Raw genomic sequence first — 27,458 nt, 5'->3', positions numbered from 1 at the left:
CATGGGGAGATTAATTGATTTGTCCGGAATCACAGAATGATGAGTCAATGTCGAGACTTGAACTGGGATCCCCAGTTCCAAAGACCTCAGCTCTGTCCGTTACACCACACCCTCACCCCTGCTTCGTGCCAGCAGTCCCCACTCATCATCCTCAAGCAAACAATGTGAAAAATTATTTTAAGGTAAAGTACTGTATTGTCAGTGTTCAAAACACTCTTCCAGCCAATATTTTACACGTTTATATAGAGCAAAAATATAAGTCTGAGAGTATCATGATATTAAGTTAGGATTGGCCAGATAGGAAAAAAAGCCTAAAAAACCCTTAAGGGGGCCCTGGGATGAGTATAAGATACAGCAATATAATTATAGCTCTGGATGGCCCAATTTTATTGAAGGATTATATTAAAAGAATTAGGAACACAAATGACAACCAACATGAGTCTCAGTTGATCCGGTATTTTCAATATGTCTGTACCTCGTATTAGTGGCAAAATAATTTTCAAATATCTTAGCCAGAGTTAACAAATATATATACACGTAGAACATGCTAGACCTACCTAATGACAAAGGCTTTGGAGCCTATTCACTTTCACAAAGGTAAATGTACACACGAGTAAAGCTACACATGTAAATTTACTCTCATACTTGATAGTAGAAATACTGCTTTTGGCTATTCAGCATTTCCAAATGAAAGTTTACTACAAAGTGTAGACTTGCATATCTCTACCCTTTGAAACAAGTTGTGATGCCAACTTTATGACTTTAAAGTTACTACAGCTAAACAGGACCCAAAACCGCAGTAAATGTACTCTAGCTCCAGCACCACACATGACCACCACGCAGTAGCAAATTGGTACATGTAATATACTTTACCATACAGAGAACTGACTGGGGGAAGACTCCCTTTGGTAAAGTATGGGGACATTTAAATATTTTTTAACTCAAATAAATAAAATACTACAAATATTTTTGGGTGAAATAATAATGTAATTAATTTGGTCTATTTTAAGTGTAGAACAAAATAGAAAAATGCTGTGGCGCACTTTTAATATATATATATATATAATAAAATTTAAATTCTTTTTCTGAAATTTAAATTAAAAAATGAATAATACACCTGAAGAATAACAAAATAAATTTTAATGTACAATATTATTTATCAACAGTTATACATAGAATCATTACAATTAATATACTTTTATTCAATCAAAATTAACATTACGTTGTTATAAATTATAAATAGACTATTAAATATTGTATAATTAAATAATAAATGTGGACTTTATATATGCATACATATATATATATTTACATTATTTTAAGTTTATTTATGTATTTAACTATTTAAATAATCTAGTTTTATTTAACATTATTTACTATAGGGTTATATTTTAATTCCCTACCTGTATTATTTTCTATGGGAGAGTGTTGCAATACCTGTGGGTGGTCATGTGAAGTGGTAGACTTACTACAAAAGTGTAAGTTACTATAAAAATGTAAATTACTTCAAAAGGGTAAGTTACACGTATAAATTACTACAAAAGTGGAAGTTACTACAAATTAGCAGTTTGTGAATACCGAAAAGTAGTAAACCCAGAGGGGCATGTGTACAAACCACTAATGCCTCAGGAACCTCTCTTTTTCTGATTTTCGCGTGGCGATAGGGGCCGTGGCTTATGTACAAGGCAGCGTTAAGCCACTTAACGTGGCTTAACGCTGCCTTGTACATAAGGCACCTTTCCATGCTATGTTTAGCAAGAAAGGGGTGTGCAGTGGGTGTAGTGGTGGGTGTTGCGGTGGGCGTTCCACCGCAACACCCATTGTATTTGGCGCTGCCCCCATGTACAAGGGTAGCGTATATAGGAGGTGGCGCCAAATTTTGGACCAGGAAAACCCCGGTCTTACGGTGGCGAAAGGAGGAGAAATGCTTTATTTCTCCACGGTTTTGCATTTTTCATGTGTGCTGCCTTGTGCAGTACACATAGAAAAAGCAAAATGCCATGGTTTGTTTATGTCCAGGAAGGTGTCCCTTCCTGTACATAAACAAACGTTTAAATAAATGCCTTTTTGTAACTTTCATGTGTGCTGCATGAAGCAGCACACATGAAAGTTACACAATGCTTTTTAGGATTGGTTATGTGCAGGAAGGGACACCTTCCTACACATAACCAATCCTCCCCTGCACACATACAGCCTTGCACTCTGGCACAAGAGTGCCTGTGTTGTGAAACTTAGCGCCATCGCAGGGGAAAACACAAGGCTGCACCACATCTTGGTAAATATGGTGCAGTCTTGCATTTCCGAAGTGGCGGAGCGTGTCGTAAAGTCCAGGAGGCTCACGACACGCTCTGCCACTTCATCGTACATATGGCCCAGAGTGTCTAAATGATGCAAGAAATTATCCTCTCCTGGCTTGATTATTCCAGTGTGTTCTAGTACCACATTTCAAACATACATTATTTTTTAATTTTGGATTTCTGCTCCCCTTAATCCCGCCTACTCATTGAGTAGATTCCAGGCGATATGGAATACCAAAAAATACCATGGAGTAATCATGATCTTGATACTCTCGCGGGTGAGTAGCTGCGCTTTACAAACTCCTTATAGATTGATTGAATCTACAAAAACCTTTCCCCCTTAGATTTAATAGAGGCATACGCTAAAGTTACAACTTCACCCTCCTCACAACCCCAACCCCTTTTCCCATGGCACAATCTCTTGCTCAGAAACCCCAAAGCTTCTAATATTTATTCCCGTCTAATGGCACCTCCTGAAAATCGGCACAAAACCAAAGTAGAACTTTTATGGGAATCCGATCTGAAAACTAACTGGCCTATTACTCTGTGGAATAGAATTTGGTTGAAACTCAGGAAATCCTCTAGAGCAGAAAGCACAACACAAACACTTTTCTTTATTTATCATCAGTTATTTTTTACCCCAGTTTATCTAAAAAAGATACATAACACAAATCCTAACACATGTTGTACATGCTCCCAAGGTGACGCTGACCGTAACCACATGCTATTTACATGCACACATGTTTTTAATTTTGGGAACAAGTTTGGCACCAAATTTACATTATTTTTCATACCACAACACCCCTATCCCCCACCAACATTTTCCTAATATTTATTTATTATTTTAGAAGCTTGTAAAGCACGCGGCTACCCCCAACGGGGGTGTCCCGGCGCTGCAGACGACAGGCAACCAGAGGGATTCGATGGTAGCTAGGGCATGGAGAAGAACCAGGTCTTAAGTTTCCTCCGAAACAGAGGCTCAGATGTAATAAATCTAAGATCCAACGGTAGTTGATTCCACAGTTTGGATGTGACCACAGCAAACGCCCGGCCCCCTAGGTAGCTTAGCACTGGAATGAGGGAAAATTGAATCCCACCTAAAACTCATTGATCTACTATTGGCAGTAGTGTTTTAAAAGATATCAAAACATTGGAAAGACTCTTCTAAACGCTCCTATTTTGCATGGTGATATGCTGTATGCCATAATCATTGCTAAGATACAGCCCTTGTTCACCCTATCTCTTTAGCTACGAAAAGATTACACCTTTGAACCCCTTACACACTTTCTAAATACAGCAGCAAAGAACACTTCTTCCCCTGCCCCCTCAATGCAAGAAGTAACCAAACCTCCCTAATTCTTATTGTTTGCTTTTATATTATTCTGATTACTTTGTCAATCCCTATTATACCTTTTTTACTGGGTATTTTTGACATGTAGTGAGATTCGCAATATTTATGAACCTCTGAATGTTTTCATATTGTTTTCTAAGTTACACTTTTATTGCCTTGAAGGTTTTTTGGTATATATCAGTAGCATTCTTAATGCCTTTATGCATTGGTAAATGATTGTCTTTACGAAGTATTGTTTTGACAATCACTTTAATTTTGCAATAAATCTTTACTTCAACCTAAAGAAAACGTAGGCGAAATGTGGTTCTCCACAAGTAATCTTTTTCTTTGTTAATTCCCAGTCTGATTATGGGCCAGATGTACATCCATTCCATATGTGAGTCCCAAATTGTAATTGTTTGCGACTCTTAATTTACAACTTCCAAATGGAATGTACACCAGTGACAGAGGCACTGTTTGCGATTCCCAAAAGAGTTGCAAGGGACCTGACTCATTAATATTCATGAGGCAGGTCATAATTTATGACCCGTTGGGAATGACACGCACTCCCAGGGACGGTGGCCTGCTGGGGTCAGCAGACCGCCATGTCTGTGACTGCTTTTTCAATTAAGCAGTTTTTTTTTAAGTAGCCCGTTTTCCTTAAAAGAAAACTGAATGCATTTCAAAAATTAAAATAAAACATTTTAGTCCGTGGAACCACCGCTTGCTCTTAAAAAATATATTTGCTCCCACATTTGCAAAGAGGAAGGTGCCCCTATGAAACCCCTTCCCCTTTGCAACTGGTCTACCACCAACTTTCCATTGGTGATAAAATACAAATGTTTTGCGACTGCATGCTACTGCTAGTCGCCATTAGGTACGGACTCCCTTGGCATGCCCCTTCCTAATAGAGAGTCACAAATCCTATTTTTTGATTCTGTAATAGGTTACCAACTCCCCAAAAAATTGTACATGCCACAGACCTATTTAGTGGTCGCAAACAGCCATATTTACGGTTTGCAACCTCTAAAAATAGTTGTACATGTGGCCATGAATGTCTTCCGAATGTATGACATCGAGTAGGATAATAGCCACAGGAGTAGTTAGCCTTGAGCCAATAGCACTGCAAAGTCAAGTCTGCGGCAGAATGTGTTAATAAAATGTATGATTATTATCCTTTTATTTACTATGCCACTTGGCTGCACAACTGAGACAGAAAGTGCTTTATGATAATTGTGTTATCTAATTTTCTGTGAGGTGGGTTCAGCAGCCCACAGTAACATCTCAAGTAGCTCTTTATGTTCAGGCAGAAAACAGCTTGTGACATCACAATGGAAATCTAGCAGTGTCAGAGAGCAGCAAGAACAGTTTGTGACATCTCAAAAATATATATAACAGTCTCTGAGAGGAGACAAAACACAGTGCTACTAAAGTTGTAAGAAGTAGGCTTTATTTTGCAACCTTTGTGAACATACATGAAAATTCTTGCAAATTCATGAACTTTGCAAATTGTTTTGCTTTACCTCATTCATGAGGCAACTGCCAACACCAGATGCAGAAATGTACAAATGCATAAACATGCAAACAACTAGGACAGGGAGTGCACCAGTATCATGGTGTATATACAGTGATGGCTCCAAATCACATTCGTATGTCGCAAAGAATTTTAACTGACTACAGCATTGTAACAACCCCAAACACAAATACACCCAAGAAACCACAATAATGTCAAGCTCCAGACCTCAAACAGGAGACAGAATGATCTGGATTTACAGTGGCACTCCAAAGGAGAATAGTGGCAACATGGCATGACCAGATTCAACAATCAAAGGGTTCACTCTTTGATTCTGATGCCACATACAACCATAGGTCAACATTTCAACTGAAAGCAACAGCCTGCAATGGGAAAACACATTCCCACAGAATTCCAGTATTACATGGCCAATCCAGGAATAATAGTTAATTTATATATGACAGCTGCACTGTTAGGGCCCCCTACACCGTAAAGCATAGATGCACGTCCTCTTGTCACCGACTGCAATCTGTGAAAGCAACAGTGCAGATCCTATGACAGTTACTAATTTGTACTTGGTGGCAACAATTTGGACCCCTTAAGGAAAAGGAAAAAAACAATCTTATAAAATTGTTTAGGCATGAAAGGGTCACAGGATTTGTGATCACCTTACTCCCAAGATTACTCCAGTGCCAACTGTATTGGATGAATCTAGATCAAGATGGCCGCGGAGGTAGCATCGGGAAAACGGGCTCTCGGGTTTGGGATCACTTTCGTGTAAATCCCTCCCGGCCCGTTCTCCCCGTTCACCACGCTCAAGACATCTAACCCCCGCTCTCTACTTACCGCGCTGTATGCTGGACTGCGTGTCCGATCAGCTGATCGCCCCAGGAACGAGGAGCTGCAACTGATCTGCCAAGGAGCGAGGAGCTGCTTCTGTGTCCCCCCAGGCGAGTCGGGCCGATCTCGCGCTACCGACAGGAATTAGCTCGGATCTGCCGTGGGTCCGACAGCCGCTCCGCCTTTGAAGAGTCCGGGCGGGAGATGGGACCGGAGCGGTCTGGAAAGAGTGCTGGAGCCCAGTGATAGCGCGCTGTGGGCGTCACGACCGCTGAGGAGCAGCGCGGAGGCCCCCTTCTCGCAGCGGAAGACTCAACACGAGGAGGTGAGGTGAGGTGAGGTGAGGTGAGGTGAGGTGAGGCGCGGTGCCCCCCCCCCCTTTCACGGTGGGACCGACCCTTTCTGCTCATTGCTACAACCGGGGATCACAGAGCTGGCGACGCCTGGCCCTAAGATGGCCGCCGCCCAGGACACTCTTTAACTGTCCTTGCACATCGGAGGTCACAACAAGGAGGGTTAAGGCCAAATTCACAATTCCCACACCAACACTGCATGGTGGGACGGATCCTTCCACCCCCCCACTACCGATCCTTTCTGCTCACTGCTACAGCCGGGGATCACATAGAGCTGGCAACGCCTGGACCTAAGATGGCCGCCGCCCAGGACATATAGCTTCTGAGAGGAAGACTTTTGAGGTTCTTTCCACCTCACTGATTCTTATAGCGAGCTTGGGCAAGGCCCCCCCTTCCTGTCGACATGATGGGCTCCTCAGGCCTAATTCATCATTCTACTGAGCTGCAATCTGCTGACTAATGATGCCTGACCCTAAGATGTCCGCCACTCTGGACAGAAAGTGACACATTGCCCCCCATCATTGCCAGATCGCGTTGCGGGCCGAGGAAAGGCCCCCCCCCATCTGCTGCTCATGGTTGGCTTCTCTGGCCTACAAATTCTACAACAGCATGGAGCTAGGCTTGGACAGATTGACTGGAGCACTGAATATTATTCTCCTTTGTAATAATCATTTTCCATCTTCCTACTTCCTATCCTCTATTTTCTTCTATATCTTTCTTATATATATTCACTACCTACCCATTTTCTATGCTACTTTTAATACCACCCACTTCTTGACAGACTTATTTAAACACCCTTTAAGGCATTTCCTCTCACTCTGACTCTTAACCTTTATCTTTCTGTTGTTATCCTCTGAGGCGGAAGCCGGAAGACTGTATTCACATCTGTTTTTAAAAACTGCACCATTTTCACCTGTGTTAGAATTGAGGCGGAAGCCGGAGGACTGTATTTTCATCTGTTTTTAAAAACTGCACCATTTTTCACTTGTGTTAGAATTGAGGCGGAAGCCGGAGGACTGTATTTACATCTGTTTTCAAAAACTGCACCATTTTCACTTGTGCTAGAATTGAGGCGGAAGCCGGAGGACTGTATTTTCATCTGTTTTTGAAAACTGCACCATTTTCACTTGTGTTAGAACTGAGGCGGAAGCCGGAGGACTGTATTTTCATCTGTTTTTGAAAACTGCACCATTTTCACTTGTGTTAGAATTTTAAAGACCTTAGAGCTCCCCTGCTTGGAAGCGCTGACCTGAACGCGCCCTCACAGACCCCCCCGACCACCCCTGACACAGCGACCCCAGCGCTGAATCAGGAAACGCCCAAGGCGGTAGCCACGCCCACTGCGAGGCCACGCCCACCCCCAGAGACTACAAATGTGCCGGCCATACCAGCGCAGCGGACGAGCGCAGCGGGAGCGCCGTTTGCGTGCCGAAGGCGCGCCTAAGGCAAGCCCGTCTGCGCCCGTCTGCGCACGACCGGACCTAGGGCCACTACCCCTGCCGGATACAGCTGCCCCTAAGGTAAGATACTCACGTCGGGAGTTACTAAGTCTCAGACCCCCCACCCCCTCTTGTAAATACACTCACGACCTAAATGGACCCTTCATCCGCTGTACCCTCTGCAAGCCAGTACAACGCAAATTACTTATAAAACCTCACAAGCCTGCTGCCCTGATACTGGCCTCACTTAACTGCCGTTCGCTCCCCAAACATGCGACGCAGATCAACCACCTCATTGAAGACCAAAAGATTGATATCCTCTTCCTCACGGAAACATGGCTCGCCCCACATTCTGAGGCAGACATGGTGCTAGCAACCCCTCCAGGCTTCCTCATTCAGTCCCTACCCCGCCCCCTAGGCCGAGGTGGCGGTGTCGCCATCATCCACCGGGACCACCTTCTTTGCAAATCTGAGGATGCACAGATCCCTGACTCTGAAAGCCTGCAATTTACAATCAAACTAGACTCGACCAACTCTCTGACAGGAGTCCTTGTCTACCGCCCTCCCGGGCATCCAGGCCCTTTCGCGAGCGCTCTCCTGGACACTGTAGCAACCCTGGCCCACTCCATATCGAATTTCCTGATAATAGGAGATCTTAACATCCATCTCGAAGACCCTACCGACCAGACAGCAGCTGACCTGATCGCTGATCTGGCAGCACTTGACATCCACCTCCTTAATTCCGGACCCACACATACCAAGGGTCACCTGCTGGACCCAGTGTTCACTAACACCCCATCGATGCAAGTGAAGGATTCCTCCCCCTTACCCTGGACAGACCATTTCCTAATTTCCTTCCTACTGCCAGGTTTCTTCAGGAAACCTCAAAAACCGCCCACCTACATCAGGGACAGGACCTGGTCCAGACTTCCTACCGAAGAGTGGGCCAGCATTCTTAAAAACACCAGCCCGGCACGCGCAGACGATCCGGCTGTCGCTGACAGCAATTTCAGAGAGTGGATCACCACCTCCCTGGACTCCGTACTCCCACTAAGAACTAGGGAGGATAAAAAACGGAAAACCTGGGTCCGCCCCGTGGTATACCACTGACCTCCGACTCCTCCGTAAAAACTGTAAAAGAGCCGAACGGCTTTGGAGGAAAGACTGGCAGCACTCCAGCAAGGATGCATACCACAATACAGTCAGACTCTACAAAGATGCCATCAGGCACGCCAAAGCCTCCCACTATGACACGCGGATTACAGAATCTTCTAATTCAGCCAGGGAATCCTTCATAATCGTAAAGGAGCTGCTCAAAGTACCCCATTCCCCGTCCTCCAGTGTCCCATCGGTGGACCGAAGTAATGACCTAGCCACGTACTTCAACGATAAAATCGCCCGTATACTAGTTTCCCTCCCCCCTCCCGGGCCCACCAGCCACTTGGACAATCCGACACCCCCCAGTCAAACCGAAAGTCATCCTCGTTCTCAACTTGAGACATTCAGGCCAGTAACATGTCTGGAAGTCGAGCGAACCATGACCAAAATGAGAAGTGGTTCACCACTTGATGCGGCTCCCATCAGATTCCTCAAAACCGTGGCCCCTGTCATCGTTCCCACGGTCACGGAGCTCATTAATAGCTCACTTACCCAGGGATCTGTCCCTGCCAGCTGGAAGAGCGCGGTGGTAAAAGCACTCCTTAAAAAACCTCAGCTCGATCCAGCAGACATGGGAAACTATCGACCAATTTCTCTCCTAACGGCAATCAGCAAGCTAGCTGAGAAACTGGTCAACAGACAATTGTCCCAGTTCTTCAAAACTAACAACATCTTACGGGAATCCCAAACTGGTTTCCGCCCGGGCCATGGCACAGATACTGCCCTCCTCGCCGTCATCGAGGAGGCAAGGCGCATACTGGATTCAGGAGGGTCAGTGGCAGTGATCCTCCTGGATCTCAGCGCAGCCTTCGACACAGTCAACTACCGTGTCCTCCTCCATCGGCTCGCGGCAGCAGGGATCACCGGGACGGCACTTAGTTGGACAGAATCCTTCCTCACCGGACGCACGTTCCAGGTATGGGACGGCATCTACCACTCAGCCACCCTCCCCCTCACAAGCGGGGTCCCTCAGGGATCTTCCCTGAGCCCGACGCTGTTTAACGCATATATGGCTCCCCTGGAAGACGTGGTGACACCATTTAACATAAAAATGGTAAGCTACGCTGATGACACTCAACTGGTCGTCTCTCTATCCCAACTAGCCGACCACCCAGAGAAACTGGCGAACTGCCTTACCCAAATACACAGCTGGATGAGTGATTCATCACTAAAATTAAATGGGTCTAAGACCGAAGTGATGCTCCTGGGAAAACAATGGGCAACCATCCCCCCAACAGTCTGGCCCGACGTATTCGGAGAAATCCCCTCCCCGAAGCGTGAAATCAAAACCCTTGGAGTATGGCTCGAACCGGAGCTCACCATGAAGACGCAAGCGGCCAAAACTGCTGGCACCTGTTTTGGGCTCATGCGCACCACCCGTAAGATCCTCCCATTACTACCTCCTCCCTCTAGGAAACTTCTTATCCAGGGGCTAGTATTGTCCCGTCTTGACTACAGCAATATGGTCTACCTGGGCGCCCCAGAGGCCACCCTGACTAGACTACAGCGGACACAGAACGCTGCGGCCCGTCTGCTCACGAACCTTCCTTCGAGAGTGTCAGCAAAACCAGCCCTCAAGGCCTTGCACTGGCTCCCTGTTCGCCAAAGGGTGGAATTCAAAGCCATGTGTACAACACACAAACTTATCAACGGATCTGGCCCTACTATCCTCAGCAGCCTGGTCACCCCCTACAAAGCATCCATATCCCTCCGTTCAGACAGTGAGCACCTGGCCAACGTCCCCAAATTCAAAAGGACCCGCACCGGAGGCCGACGATTCTCGGTGCAAGAGGCCGTGAGATGGAATTCCCTCCCACGCACCCTCAGACTGGAAGCCAGCTACCTGACCTTTCGCAAAAAACTGAAAACGCACCTATTCCCGAAATAACTGTTCCTCCTCCCTCCCTCTCCTTACAGGATAAACAATCTCCTTACAGCGCGGGGATGCCCTTGGGTCACCAGGCGCTATACAAATCGCTAAAATAAAAAATAAAAAAATTTTTTTTTTTACTGAAGCAGTCAATAGACTGGAAGCATATTTCAAAGATGATCTAAGCATCACTGGCACTAGATTTTGGCTGAGTTGCAGATCTTAGCTTCAAGGTGCGAATTGGACAGCATCTTGGACAATTATTTAAGGGATCATCTAGTTGTGAATTGTTGTGACAAAAGAACTCAGGAACAACTTCTGTGTGTTGAAATCCTACCTTGAAGGAAATATTACAAATTGCTAGAGGCATTAAGAGATCAATCAAGACCTCCAACAAATTGGAAATTCAAACAATTAGGTGACTCTGTTGCTGTGATTATGGTCAAACAGAAGGTATATACTAATACACAACTATCTGACAAGACGGAGGGCAGAAGTATTCCACTCACTCAAGGAGCATGCTTCAGATGTGGATCCAAGAGTCTCCTAGCAGACTCCACAACGTGTCATGCAGTCGGAAAAATGTGAAGGTAATCCTGGAAGTTTATACGGTTTGCTGAAGTGTGCAAAAACACCCACAAAGTTGCATTTGGTAATGAGAAACAATCCGAGGAACTGATATCTGAAATGGATGTTGCAGTCAATAGAGCTGTTCTTTCTATTAAAATGGTGAACTCACATTACTCGAACAGTAAAAAAGGAGATTCCATTTTGTGATGTGACTACTAGAAAGGTGAAACTTGTGGTCACTGTGGATTCTGGCTTTTCTATCACCATCATTTCTAAAAGTGCCAGTTTTTGTTGAAAGAGGTGGAGTATCTTGGTCATCACTTATCAACTCACTGCAGAAATTTTTCCCAAGTCTGACTTGTTGAGGGTAATAAAGGGTGCACCTCCTCCTGATGGCAACAATCAATTGAGCACTTTTGTGGGTCTTTGCGAATATTGCTCATGCCTTGTGGAGAACCTTGCTTATCACACTAAATTTTTGAGAAATGTTGTTAACTACTGTTTGTGGTGAAGAAGAAAGAATAACTTTTGATTTGCTTGAAGATCTGATTCTAACTGCCTGGGCCTTTCAGGCCTTCAATGATAATGCCAAATCCATTGTCACAGTTTATGCACAGGGTGTCGTTGTTGGTGTTGTGTTCTGTCAAATGGTTGAAGACGAGGAGAATACAGTGGGATTTGTTTCAAGGAGCCTCTCTTTTGCAGAGAAAAATAACATTATGATTGAGAGGGAGGCGTTAGTGTGTGTATGGGCAACTGGTCAATGTACTACTTATTGATGGGGGAGGGAGTTCTGTTAGGTAATGGAACACAAACCTCTGGTTTATCTTTTGACTGATGGCAAATTGAACAAATCTAGTCTTAGACAGTTTCATAGTGAGACACATTTCTAGTGGGAAGAATTGTAGGGCAGATTTGCTTTCATGATGTTCAATTGATGATGGTGTCACAACATCTTCTCTAGATGACGGTGAGTGTGCTGTGGGATTTGGTGATGGTTGCACAGTTATTGATGGTATAGTTTCTCAAGACAAATTGGAAATTGGAAAACCTGGGCATGCCAAAAATTGTTCAAAAAGTACATAACCCAAGGTTGGCTGAAGAACAGTGTTGTTCATGATCAAGTAAAGGTCTTTTCCATAGTTAAGGATGAGTTGTCCATCAAGGGGAAACTAGTTTTATGAGATAATTAGTTACCTCCACTGGAGCTGAGAGGCAGATTGGTAAAGTTTACTTACCAGGGTCATCTGATATAACTGCTATAAAGAAAAGGGTATGGTCATTTAATTGGTGGCCAGGTATGGAAGTTGGAGTGGAGATGTTTGTTGTGGGTTGAGTTGTGCTGACAAATCTTTGTGAATGTATTAATACTCTGTTGTCGCTGATGGAGTTTCTTAAATTTCCTTGGGAAACACTAGATATGAATGTTTTTGGGCCTATGTAATCATTCACTGAGAACTTGAGATATACCATAGTGTCAGTGAATTACCACTCAAAATGGGAGTTTTACAGATATGAGAGACTAACATAAAAATAGTAAGTGTGGTTTTGCAATATCTCTTTCACTCTGAAAGAATTCCTAAATTTTTGATTACTCAGAATGGAGTGCAATTTAATTTTCAAATGATGATTTGAAACTTGCTCCAGCCACGGCAGGAATTTTCTAACATCAAAACATTTCTTGCAGAATGTAGTCACTTCCTTTATGCTAGTGAAGATGTGTGTTTTTCCATCAAAATCAACTTTCTTTTTGGCAGGTACAACAGGGTCATATCTGTTTTCCTTGACTCAAAGAGTATGCTTCACCTCTGCCAACTTGCATCTGACCTCCCCTGTCCCTGCAGTAAAATCTGGGAATATGCATAATGTACAGATTTATATGCAATGGTCCCTCCATCCTTACCAGTCGCTGAGCCATGCCTCGGTCCCTGAAGTTAAGGAGCCTGGCGATGATTGTCTTTGATGCACTCCAGGGGACAACCAAGGGAGCACTTGCCCATTCCACCAGGAATGTCTCAGAAAAGCTGACCCTGATGATTAATGCCAGGCAGTAGATTTTCTGCGAAATTGTCAGGGCACCACAAAATGTCCATCCCTTTCATCATACCAATAAAGCCACTCAGGCTATTTTAAGCGCCTGGAAGATATAGGAAAATATCAAACATGCTCATTATATTTTAAAAGCAGGCCTTTAAACTTGTCATACCTTTCCCAATAATCCTAGGAAGTAACCATGATATTGTGAGAATTCCCTTTGTGGTTCTTTTGTTTTATGTTGCGCTTCTATACACTAATGGCCCCATTAGGATGGTGGGTGTACTTTGCCCGCCCGCCATCCTCGCGGTACTAGGACTGCCCGCAATAAGGGCGGGGGTCCCGTAGGCAGCATTAGGATGCGCCCGCCACAGTGGCGGGCGCATCCCGCATTCCTACCATTGTGGCGGGCGGTGCACTCAGCACCGCCCACCACAATGGCAGGAAAGCATGCTGTGCACTTCCATGCATAGGTACCCCCCATGTGCACCCCCCACACCCACGGAGTCCCTGGGGGCCCGTAACGGGCCCCCGCAGGGATTCTCCGCATGCCTTTCCGTGGCGGCATTGCCGCCACGGAAAGGCATTCACATTTTCCCATCATAATATGGCTGGCGGTGTCTGACATCATAATGGGCCCCTAAGTGATTAAGCCTGTGTATATGTTGCTGAGTTTTCTTTGTTATGTATACAGTATGTCATATTTTACAATCTGTTCCCAATACTATAATATCTTGATTGATAATACAGAAATGTGTTAATAGTAATATAATATATAGTTCTTTTATAGGCATTGATTGAAGGATTGCTTTTGTCACTTTATCACATTAATTGTTGTTATATTTACATTTATCAATTTGTAATTGATCTGTATTTATGTAAGGATTATTCAATTAAACAAATTGCTTAATATATGATATGATATGGCCTCCTACCAAACACGTATTTTCTAATGAACAATACCAGTAATCAGTAATGAATTTTGTAATATTTAAAAACCACACAATTAAGTAAATGAATCAAATATTAAAGAGAATGTGACTGTCCACTGTTTTCTCAATGGCTGGCCCGACTGATTACGACTAGCTACATTGAGAAGACTATCTTTGCCAGGAAGGGTAACCGGGGGGAAAAGAAGGGTCTTGTTATCTGGGAACCTGTAATTACTTGGCTAGGGTAGCTTATCCTTTCTCTTCTCTTACCTGGCTGCCAAGACTTGGAACTCCCTCCCCATCCACCTTCGGCTGACCCAGGACCATCTCGCCTTCAGGAAACAACTCAAGACCTGGCTGTTCAAGCAGTAGCATACCCCTCCCCCCAAGCGCCTTGAGACCCTCCCGGGTGAGTAGTGCGCTATACAAATGGCATGATTGATTGATTGATTGATTGCACGAGGGGGGCTGCTCTGTTTTGATATGACCAGAATTTCTGTCTTATCTTTCTTGAGTTTTAGGTGAGATAGCCAGTGTTAGTCTTCTTTGAGGGTGGCATTTAACTGGTGTAATTCAACTATTGAGGAGATATCAATGTAGCATTGTGTGTCATCTGTGTAAAGATGGAAGGGGATTTTTGCTCGATTCAAGATGACAGTGAAGGGTTTCTGTGTAGATATTGAACAGTGTGGACGAGAGGACAGATCCTTGGGGGACACCCCGGGTCAAGGCTGTTGTATCAGAGGTCTGATTGCTTATTTTTATTTGTTGAGAACGGTTTTGTAGAAATGATTCATACCAGTATAGGACCACCCCGCACACCCCAATCCTTCTCTAGAGGGAATCCAGCAAATTGGGTTAGGTGTTTGAGTTGTCTGTATCCAGGTATTTGTGTACGTCACCTACTATGTTCAAAATAGCTATTTCCATGCTGCAACTTTTTCTGAAGGCATGTTGGTGAGGGTCCTGTAGAATGTTCTATTCAATGTGTTGGTTAAGTTGTGAGAGAAAACATCTTTCTAGAGTTTTGGCGAGGAAGAGGATATCGGGAACTGCTCTGAAGTTATTGACGCCATTAAGTTCTGCTCCTGGTTTTTAAGCAGTGGGGTGACTTGACTGAGTTTGAGACAGTCTGGCATCACTCCACTTATCAAGGAGCTGTTTATAATTGTAGTCCAAAGGAGTGTTAGGGCGTCATTGAGTTTTTTTGCCCGGGAGGCTGGCAGGGGGTCTGCAAGGTGGGAGGAGGGTTTGCACCTTGCCAGGAGAACAAATATATCCGCCTCTGAGATTTGGTGAAAACCCTACCAGCTTCTAGGGTTTATGTGGGGCACTTGGATTCGATTGCACTTGCTGTTGACCCCTCGAGTAAGCATTGCTAGGATGGCCATGGAGTAAGAGGGTGGCTCGTTATCTTCATTACTGGGAGGAGGATTTCCAATCGAAGCCTGGTTTTGATCATCAAGGGGGAGCATGAACTTTCTAATTTTATCATTGAAGAAGTTGGCGAATTTGTCACACCATTGTTTGGATATTTGAGGGTTTTTTTAAGGCCCGGTCGGAGTGCTGTTGCTTAATAATGTTAAAGAGCTCATTTGGGCATTTTTTGGCCTTATCTTGAACATGGCAGAAGAAGGAGTCTTTTTTATTCATGATGTGTTATTTATATTTCCTGCTTTCCCTTCTGAGCTGGTGCAGGTGGGCTGTGTTTGGATTTCTGCCCTAGAGTCTTTCAGTTGCTCTGAGATGTCTTTTTCAGTATCAGGGGGGCTACTCGGTTCAGTATGGAGGACATTGTTGAGTTGCAGTGGGTGGTGAGTTCAGTTGATGAGACGTTCTCTGGTGAGGGGGTGTAGTAGTGATGCCATTCTTTCTTCAAGGTCCAGTAGAGGCAGTTGCCTTATGTTCCTCATCCATTGGATGTTTTTTGCATATGAGTTGGGTGTGGAGACACTCTATTGATGTGAAACAAAATGATGTGGTGGTCTGACCAGTCAATGGAGGATGCTGTCAATAGTTACTGTTTCTTCATGAGCTACGATAGCACCCAGGGTTGATCCTTTGGTGTGGGTATGCCCTTTACAATGATGGGAGAGGGTCTTACTGAGTAAGCCAATCGGGTGTGCTTTGATGATCCATTGCAAGAGTGGTTCTGGGCTTTGTTTGGTTGGAATCTTAAATGCAGGTGGTCTAAAAGCTCCATACTGTCCAGATGAAATGCCAAGGGTGTATCATAATGACTCATATGATGATTGATGATTGATGATAGATGATAGATTGCCTTCTGTGAGTAATGACCTCTGATTTACCACTGAATAAAAACTTAGATCCCAATATGTCCACTGCACAATATGACAAAGTCTATAGATAACTTATTGCATTCCTTTATAGTTGAGAAATTATCCCACTTTTTTATGGGTTCCTCCAGTGTTGGCTGTGTGTTTTTGCTGGCTTTAGGGCTGTGTGTGCTGTATCACCGCTAAACAGTAATAAAGCACGTGTGCCTTCCTACAAAAACATGTGCTGTACAATGGAAATCCCTGTTTGGCCTCTTTACCTTCCCAATTAGTCAATTGTGAATTATGATTAGTGCCTTAAATGCATCTATCACACAACGTCATACATGCCAGTACTGATACCAATTCAATGACTCTCAACATGATCACACTATTCACAGCTTCTAGCTGGGACCTTGGGCGGAATGCTGACGGCCAGCTGACCGCGCCATAACCACACACCGTTTCTACCTCGTGGCCGATGCAGAGATGGAACGGATGTCAGACACAGATTTTGGAGGCTCAAATGCAGAATGCCAATCATTGAGGGCTCACGGAGAGAGGATGTTCTCTTGTTTCTCAGAGTGGGTGCATGGATGTGGCGGCCTTTCCATTTCTGAATTACAGAGGCGGGGAGAAAGCGCAGTACAGTAGCTATGCACTGGAGAAGAGGAAGCAATACAGATTTGGCAATATTTTGGATTCTGCAACTCTAAAGGCGCCTGAAAACCCCGTCAAAATCGGCTGGAGGGGCAGACTATTGGACACGAGGCTGTGCTGAAAAGCTGCATCGAAAAGTAGGGTCTCCTGTGTGGACTAACATTTACAGAAATTCACAGAAATATTTTTCGTACTCTCCAGCTGTTTGTGAGGCCTCCAAATTGTTCTTGGGGTCTCTCTTTTGGCTGCTTTCTCTCGCGCCACCAGTTGGGCGCTGTAGTTCTTCGGACTTCTGCCCCCCACTTCCCCTGCCCTGCTACGCCTGCATCTACGGCCATATTTCCCAGTTGTGCATTGTCTCTGGCTAGCTTTCGGGCTGGCTCACAGGCCCACAGGCTAACAAAATCTACAGGCGTTTAGGCTGCTTTTGGTGTTTCTTTGTCTGCTTCCTCCTGTATTGCCACCCGGACTTCTGGGAGCTGTAGTTCATGAAGCTGCTGCCTCTGCATTTGAATCTCTTGGTTACTGGCTGACTTAATCCATCAGGTTTCACACCAAGAGGGGGTAGGTGCATGTATCATCCTGATCCAACAGTGCATGGGAATCCACCTACGAGTCCACCTACGCTGCTTGGGTGAGGGTCACTGGGGGTCTGTGGCTGCTACTCTTTGACTGTTCGGAGAAGGAAATTATACCACAACTACATTATGCGAAACCTTACTAAAGGTGATAAAAGCTCAACAAAAGTCCACACGGATTCCCCAAGCTTAGGACAGAGTGTGAGAAAAAGGGTTGGTCAAGGTGCTGCCCGTGCAAACCGCTTAGCAGCCCTCAGGGAGAATCTCAATGTAAACACTGAAACCAACGAAATGGCAAGCTTAGTGGCTGCCAAGCAAGTTGACAAAGGGGGATCCCCTGCAGAATTTGACTTGAGTCTCAGCCCTGGTTCTATCGTTGAGACCTCCATGCTATCATACTTATATAAAGACTCAATCAAAGTCAAGACACCAACGCTACCTGGCTTAGGTGGAGGATCTGAGGATCTTAAAAAATATCCTCCTTTTTTCAAAGTTACGCACAGGGTGCCATCAGGTGAGCAGGCAACGACCGGAACTGAGCCTCCTCTAACCAACAATTCTTTAGACAATCCTGTAGACAACCCCACAGCTCTGGACACAGGCGTGAGTCTGAAATATTCTTTAGACAATAGTCAATCTTCCCCACCCTCCTTTGCTCTTCAGGGGCCGTCTTTGCTGGGGGAGTCCTTACCTTCATCGGATCTATTTACTCCTATGATCCCTACCCTGCCCATCTCAGTTGCGCCTGCATCTTCCTCTGGAGGAGGTTCCTGTTCGGATCTCTCTGTTCCTGCTCCTGTAGTACTTGTTTGGTCTACCTCAGCAGAATTCATACCTCCTACACCGTGTGAGCAGCCCGAAGTTACATCAGAACCATCTGAAGACAGTCTTGCACAGGAAAACAGATCCTTTTCCATGCAATGGGACTCCAAGAGCCTCCTTAATTTAATCTTGGATGAGATAGAAGAGCTGAAAGTCTCTCAATCACCTCAAATAGCCGCAATAGATCTCCGTCTATCTAAAATTGAGGAATGCATGGCCCAGGTACCCGCACGGCTTCTTGAAGCCGAAACAGGAATTTCGCAGTTGGAGAACCAAGACTTAACTATGAATAGCAAAGTTGCCTCCTTTCAAACCCAGAAAGCAACATTGGAACATAAAATTGAAGAATTAGAAAAACATTCCTGGCGCTCCAATCTCCGGATCCTAGGTATTCCGGAAGGCCCCTGAAGGGCAGCAGACCCTACAGTGTGTCGACTCATTTATCAAAAAGACTGTCCTCCCAGAGTTTAATAGCGATCTCACTCTCATGTGAGCACACAGGGTACTGGCCCATCTTCCTCCTAATTCTAAGTCCCCGCAAACTATACTGGTTAACTTTGGAGATTATAAGGTAAGGGAACAAATACTAACTAAGGCAATTAAACAGCGTCAATGCACCTCAACAGAAGTTCCACTGTGCAGCAGCTTTCCTGACATGTTGGCTACGGCAGCCAAAAGGCGGAAGGAATTCGTAAACAGAGCAAGCTTAAAGTGCTAGTCAAAGGAAAGTTCCACTAATTTTGTGATGTTTCAGTAGCACAGGAACTATTGCAACAGATCTCTATGAGCAATTCCTAAGTGCCCACACTTCTTTCAGTTTTAAGATATGATATTATGTCAATATTTGGGTTTTTTCAAGTCACTCTCAAATGTTCCTGACTGTTTGGCCTCAGCTGGGTTGAGTCTTTATGTTAGGTTTTATTTGTTTCCACATATCTCCCTGAGGCAGGTTTGTCCTCCACTGTCTTTTTCTCGGCTTGTCTATTCAGTAGCATAGGGAAAGGTGGCGTCCTTTATCTTCTTACCTTTAAAACCCCTTTGTTTGGTTTTTTTTGGGATGATATGGCTCAATGTAATTCAACATTGATTAGGGGTAGGAGAAAAAAAAGAAAGAAAAAAGAATTTACCTTTTTTTTTTTTTACATTAGATCCCTCGACGCTGCTGCCATACTGTTTTGTTTCCCTATGTGGCTGTGAGTTATCTGTCTACAGATATTTGTGATAGGCTAATCAGGTCGGATAGCCCTTTTCTATTTTTGCCTGTTTTGCCTGTTCCCTGATTTGTTTAGCATCTTTTCGTTGTGTTTTGTTTCTAGGAAGAGGGGGAGGGGGATGTGAGGCCAGGGGCATTGGGCAATAAGTCAAAGCGCCAGTTAAGGGGGAGGGGGGAAGCATGCCTGATGTGAGCAGTGACGGCGTTCTGTTCATTCTCGCGGTGGGGTCATAAGGGTGGGAAAGGGAGCATAGGGGAAAATCAAAGTCCATTTTTTTGAAATCCATATACATGTACATCCATTTTATGTCAACAGATTCATATTCAGTCAGATCGCAAATGGGGCCATTCTTCATTATTCTTTCCATACTGCGGTGGTATATTGTATTTTAATGCTGCTAAGGTGGCCGAATGTCATCTCTATTATCAATGGCTAGAAATTAGATTTTTAAAGTAGCTTCAGCGTTAATTACCTTAACAACAATAGGAAAATGAGGGCAATTGAGACGTGGATTAAGATAGAAAACCCAGCAGTTATTTTATTACAAGAAGACTATATACAGGCAGCAATATTAGCTAACTTCTCTATGTTTAGGTCCTGGGCAGCCTATAGAGTGTTCTCCTCCCATCGGGGCACGGCAATATTTCTAAATAAGAGATTTCAGGTGGAAGTTGTCAATTTTGTAAAAGACCAGAACGGACGATGGTGCTGGGTCACTTCAATGTAGGGCATAGATTAATAATTTTTGCCAGCATATATGACCCAGTCGAGGTTAATCCAACGCCCTATGAGGAATTTCTTAGTACCCGGCAAATTGATCCTAGGGTTGGATTTTAACTGTTTAATGAACCCTAAACTCGATTCCTCTGCTCTATTTAAAAAACAGCTGAAACCTAAAACCGTAAAAATTATACAAAATGATGGCGCAACTCTAGACATATTGGATCCTTGTACGGTGGCATTTCCAACGAAGATCCCCTATACTCGGCTGTCAGGCAGATTTCATACCTCATCACGCATCAATTTCTTTCTTATATCCAGGAGACTAAGTTTCAGCTAGCAGAAATCCCTTCAGAATGGATTTTCAGACCATGCGATGCTGATTCTCGAGTTACAGTTAGGGGATTATATTAGAACCCCTAAAAGATGGATGCTAAATAGACAATATCTATTAGAAGAGAACTGGGTGCTCTTTATTGAAACTAAGATTAGGGAATTCCTTGTACAAAACAATGAATCTGCACCTTTAAACATGATTTGGGACTCACTGAAGGCCTTTTTTTGGGGGTTGGCCATTGGAAAAGATGCCAAAATTCTTAAGAAAGCTAAGGAAGAAAAGCAACTTTTAGAGCAGACAGTAGAAAGGTCTCTTGATGCTTTTCTTAGGAACCCTAAAGTCTTCAACCGGTGGCAGCTTAATCAGGCTAAACGTGACCTTAGTGAAAGATACTATCATAAAAGTGAATCCTTCTACCAGAATTAAGGACAAAAAATCTATGAAGAAAGTAATTTTACTGGTAGGTTTCTTGCATGGCTGGCAAGGGAGCAGGCAGCTACTAATCAAACAAATGCATTAAAATGCCCTGCAACTGCCTTCCGCACTGATGATCCTGTAAAAATTGCCGATATAATGCTACAACATTATAGGTCTATATATGGTCAACAACAGATTATCAATATTATTTCTCTGAAAGGTTTCCTTCAGAGAAATGAATCACCAGCACTTTCGGATATTGAGAAAATCACCATGACAAGGCCTTTTTCAAAAGATCAGCTGGAAGGGGTCATAAAAAAAAAAAAATTCCTTCGGCCGGATGACTCCTACAGAATTTTTCAAAGTCATTTGCAGTGCCATTGGATTTTATTTTGTTGTTAGCTAATTAAATTTTAGAAGGTGGGGCGGTGCCAGAGTCATTCAGATATGGGAATATAGTCAGTTTTTTTAAAAAGGGAAAAGACTGTGAGGACCCAAATTCTTACCGCCCCATTACATTATTGAACTCTGACTATAAAATAATCACCAAACTTTTAGCTAATCGTTTTAATCAAAACACTTCGCATTTGATTCACCCCGACCAAAATGGTTTTATAGCGGGTAGGGAGTTGGGCACAAATACATACTATTTCACTGAAGCATTAGACTATTTTGAGACTCAGAGGATACCAGCACTGTTCCACCTTTTAGATGCTGAAAAAGCATATGACCTAGTCGTCTCGAAACCCTATTTATTTATTTTGCAAAATTTTGGCATACCTCCTAAAATTATGGGGTTGGTTCACAATTTATATCTTAATGCTGAAGCCAACGTAATTATTAACACCTCAGAGGCCGGCCAGGTCAAGGTTAAACGAGAGACTAGGCAAGGCTGCCCTCGATCACCGGTATTATTTGCCTTTTTTTATCGAGCCATTAGTGATTGCAATCAGGAATAGCTTTGATATCTGCCCCCCACTTCCATAAATGGCAAAATTGAAATTATACGCCGATGATATCATGCCTATTATAAAACCCGTGAAGGAGGTCTAAGCAAAAACTTTTAAGATCTTTGAAGCATTAGGTGGATATAAAATTCATTTTCAAAAACAGAAATTATACAGTGTGGTGGAGCATCTATGGATTTACACCCTGATATTCTTTCTTGCTTAAATACCAAACCTAAGAGGTATCTGGGTGTTTATTTTGTCTGAGCAAATAGCTGATTTATATGACCTTATATTTGCCCCACTTTTAAGCAAAGTTCAGGATTTATTTCTTCGATGGAGCCCTCTTCCATTAACCATCTTGAGTAGGGTTGCATTGACTAAAATGTCCGTCCTTCCACTATTCAACTTCCTCTTCTCGGCGATCCCTTGTATTTTAATTAGCTCCTTTTTTTGCCAAAATAGAGTCTATGTTTACAACCTTCCTTTGGGCAGAAAAGGCCCCGCGAATTGCACTTAGCACTTTATATGAAGAACTGGAACATGGAGGATTAGCTCTCCCGAATCTCAGGGATTATTACTTTGCATATTTTGCACAATATATATCCAGACTTTAGCCGCAACAACAATCAAATCTTTTTATTAACTATTTTATGAATTTAATTTGCAAGGAAAATCAGATCCACTCTCCATTAACAATTTTTAAATCACCCAAATTGGTACGATATAAGTGCTTACAGTGTTCTTTCCAAAAGAGGCAGGCTCTCTATAGAAGATATACCATCCCTGCAATCAATTCCTCAACCCCGCTATCTGGCCCTATCTCATTATCTGGGATCAGAGAATCTTCAATAGTAACACAAAAATGGGCCAACGCTGGATTCCCGAAAATCTCAGACTTATTGAGGAATGATAGATGGCTGTGCATAGCTGAAATGCCGCATTTAATCGTTAATTACTTCCTTCTTCTTGGGTCATATAATATCTTCAGCAAATACCTTAGTAAACTTGATCTGGCTCAGATATGTGAACGGAAATATGTAGCATATGAATTATTAGGTGACACTGCATTGAAGAAACCTGGGGAATGGAAAAAGTATTTAAGGGTATTGTTCTCGAGCAGAAGGCTATTATGAAATGGGCTAAACATGAAGAGTTGGATATTCCAACAAATATGTGGTCAGCAGTTAACAATCTTAATTTTAGTACATTAAGGGGAGCCAATTGGCGAAGGAGGTTGTTTTTTAGTAAATGGCAATTTTATAGAACACCACTGTTCTTATCTAAAATGTATACCAACCAATCAGCACAATGCTTCCGCTGCTTTAGCCATCCTTCAGCCAATTGGGTACACATTATACTACAATGGCCCTTGATTCAGTGGTTTTGGAAGTATTTTTTCACATACTTGGAACATGAATGTAGTATTCCAATAGGATTGACCACTTGGCTAAAAATATTTGGCTTTGACCCAGACCTTCTTCTTACAGACAAGCTTGTTAAATTATTATACAATTCAATGGCTGTAGCTAGATCACTTCTGCTTCAGAGATGGCGATCAGATCGTATACCATCTGTTCATGAATGGGCCCGGAAAACGAAATTAGTTAAAAAAGCGAACAAGCTTATGCTTTACAAATTGGGGGATTTAGGAAGTTTGAGAGAATTTGGGCAGCCTATTTGATTAGGATTTTTTAATTCAATGTAAAGACTTTTAGGCGATACCTCCATTATCCCTGATATTTAGGTCTGGCAACCTTAGGATTTGGATTTATTATGTAAACATCGGACAGGTTTTCTCTGAATCAGTTACATCATCGAATTTTGGAGGATTGATTATGCTCTGCATACTTGCTGAGTTTTATTTGTATGTTAAGATATCCAAGGTTTAATCCATTATTCAGTTTTCAGTTTGTATTTACGATTGGAAGTGGATACTGTGATCTCTGTCCTTCATATAAGTACTTAAATGTTTATGCTGCTTATCTTTCTCTATTTTATTATTTATTCGCTCTTGGTAAATGTGTGCTATTTATTAACTCTGTTATTATCATCACATTTAATGAATTATTATGGATGCATTTATGGATACTAAAATGTTTGTTATATGGATTTCAATAAAAAAAAAAAATAACAAATGATCACACTATTCACGCGATATGACCATACGTTTTTATTTGTTGATTTTCTTCTTTTTAGTTCGTGTTAATTTGTCAAAATTTCCAAAATATATTACTCATACATACAACCTTGATTTAGCAAAACATAATACAACATAGAGACACACTTACATAACAACATTAAATGACATTCATTAAACAAAAATTAAACAAAAAACATAACACAGAAAAAGACTTTTACATTGATATGAACCACATAGTACAGAGATCGTATAAGCTCTGGTTCTGTAATTTAATGTTATAAGGCTCTGACCCTTTCTAGTTGACGAATTGAATGCATCTATGGCACGGAAGGTTAAATGTCATATGTATACTTCATTTTCTATTTACATCACCAAACCTGTATGAATAAAGCATATTTCTACCAGGAGCACCACTGTGCTCTTGCTCAGCTGATGTTTAAATGTGCAGGAAGGTAAAATGCCTTTGCCATGTAGGAAAAGCCCTTTTTATTTATTCATAAGTGACCCTTAAAGTGTGATGTGTCAGCCCACAGGGCATGGTGCTTATACATAAAAACCACATATACTACATATTGAAAGCAGTGTGATTTTACAGATAAATAAAGCACAAAAGCTATTTTATGATGTAGGCTTTCCAAGATATTTTAATGAGCAGTCCTAGATGTATTAAACTCTTTATTTCCTTTATCTGCAAGGGAAATTGATAGAAAAATGCTTCAAAAGTCATTTCTTACTTATTTTTTAATTCCCATTTAATAGTGCGATCCGATTTCTTTTAACTAACTTTGCAAACATGCCTTTTATACTGCCTGAGCCAAAACTTGCCCCAAATCAGTTTTGTACACCTTTTCTAAAGAGCTGGAATGGACATCCTTGGCTGGGTGAGATAAAAACTCTGGCTCAGAGAACAATGGCCTACCTCCATTCCCAGAAATGGTCAATGAGTTTTACCTTGTGACCACTCAACAAGGATTAGCTGTCTGGTTATGGACATGAACAGCTGGAAACCCAAAAAGCAGCTACAGGACTACCTCTTTTGACTAGGAGATGCCAAAGAGGTCCTCTCCTAATCAGTCCTAGGACTCTCCTAGACAGCCAAGCTTCACTCACAGAGGGGAGAGAACCGATTTAGACCCTGTCAGATGGCAGTACAGCACATATAAATAAAAAAGTGGCTAAGGATCTGCGAACAAGCCTGTTCCCCTTCTCTATTTTTCAATATCAGTTTGAAAATATTATTGTGTTGTTTTCTTGACTTTATTTCCCATTACCTAGTTTAATCAGCTAGATACAATTTTGCTTGTTACTGTTTTCTCTAATCCTCTAATCAGGGAGATATCTGCAGCTTGTGTGATAGATACCAGTGAATGAGCAGAGATTATCTCAGAACTCTGGGGCATATTACCAAGGGGGGCGATAGACAATTATCGCCGATTTAGCGGCCGTTTTCAGCCGCTAAACGGCGATAATTCAACCGCCCAATTAGAAAGGTGTGGCTAACTGATGTTAGCGACAGCTAATGGGCGATAGCGAGCGGTTTGGGGCCCGCTTTGCATGTCAGCGATGTTTATCGCTAATGACATGCAAAGTGGGCGTACCCAACCAGTTAGCGACTGAAAGCAGTCGGTAACGTCGCTATCACCTATTAACAAGGCAGGCGTAGCGTTGGAAATATTCGCACTAAGCGCGAATATCTCCAAAAACTAACGCCTGCTCAGACCAGTTCTTAGCCATGTTATCCAATGGGAGGTGGATAACATGGCTAAGAACATTACAACATTTAATGTGTGAATATCGCTGTATTCTCAGAGATATTCACGCTATCGCCGGAAAAATTATCGCTTTGGAGAAAACCTTGCTAATAGCTAGTTATCTCAGCGATAATTTCCAGCGAAGCTTAGCAATAAAAAATGTGTTGCTAAGCCTAGTTAGCGATAAATATCGCTAATTGTTGGTAATATGCCCCTCTGATTTGACATAACCAGAATATGTTTGTTAAGTTGATGTGACTCACCCCTGCCCCGCCCAACAAAAACAATTTCTGGCAGTAGCAAGATATTTAATAGATTTGGGTGAGGGTTTTAAAATTTCCACTTTTAGGCAATGGTAGCCCCACAGGGCTGGGGCCACCATGGATTTTGTAATGACACCAATTTTTTGGAGACTGCTTTTTATTGTGCATCCCCTACTAAAGATGCTCTGTTTGCCATTAAGAAGGGTGTGAAACATGTCCTCTCTCACATGATCCACCCGTTAATGTTTGTAATCACATTGACCCAGTACCGCACTGTGAGGTACATGCTTATGACACTGATATTTATGCAGTGACAATATTTACTTATGCGTTTAGGCCAGTGAAATTCAAACTTATTCTCACCTTGCATAAAATATTTTGCAAACACAAGGAGATGATGGACGGAGCGCTAAATATTTTAAGCCTCTTAATCCCACTGGATTCAAGCTAGCCTGGCTGGTGAGGGTTGTTACCCCGAAACCGGTCCCAGGAGGCTTGTTTATGGGTACAGAGAAGACCTGGCTTGGCAGTTTGGCTGAACTGTTCCCATGAGGAACAGGGCCAAAACTGGTTTTCATATGGTTGGGTCTGAACTGGGGTGTTGAAGTGAGCTAAAGAACAATGATGAATTCAACCCAGATCTCTGACTGGGGGTGAGTGTCTGAAAAGTTTCCGCGCTCTGTTCTTCATCTCCTTGTGTTTATTAAATGTTATGAGCAACTAAAACTATTTAGTTGTGATTATCCTCTAAGAAATGTAAATAAAGGGTGACATTCAGAAGCGTATTCATTGTATCTCAATGAATGTATGCTATTATAAAATATTGTAAGTGAGACTAAAATTTCCCCTAAATAACAGAAAGTTTTCAAAAACAATGTTCACGAAATATCACCTTTGTCTTTATTGTCATCCAAAATATAGCCTCAAGTCATTAGTTCCTGCTTTTCATGTCTTTATTTAGTTGAACAAATAAAACATTACAAGATTAAGCAGG

Source organism: Lissotriton helveticus, chromosome 3_2 (genome assembly GCF_964261635.1).
Source record: "Lissotriton helveticus chromosome 3_2, aLisHel1.1, whole genome shotgun sequence".
NCBI classification, from domain to species: domain Eukaryota; kingdom Metazoa; phylum Chordata; class Amphibia; order Caudata; family Salamandridae; genus Lissotriton; species Lissotriton helveticus.
The sequence above is the reverse complement of the archived record's forward strand: the minus strand, read 5'-3'. Positions refer to the sequence as shown.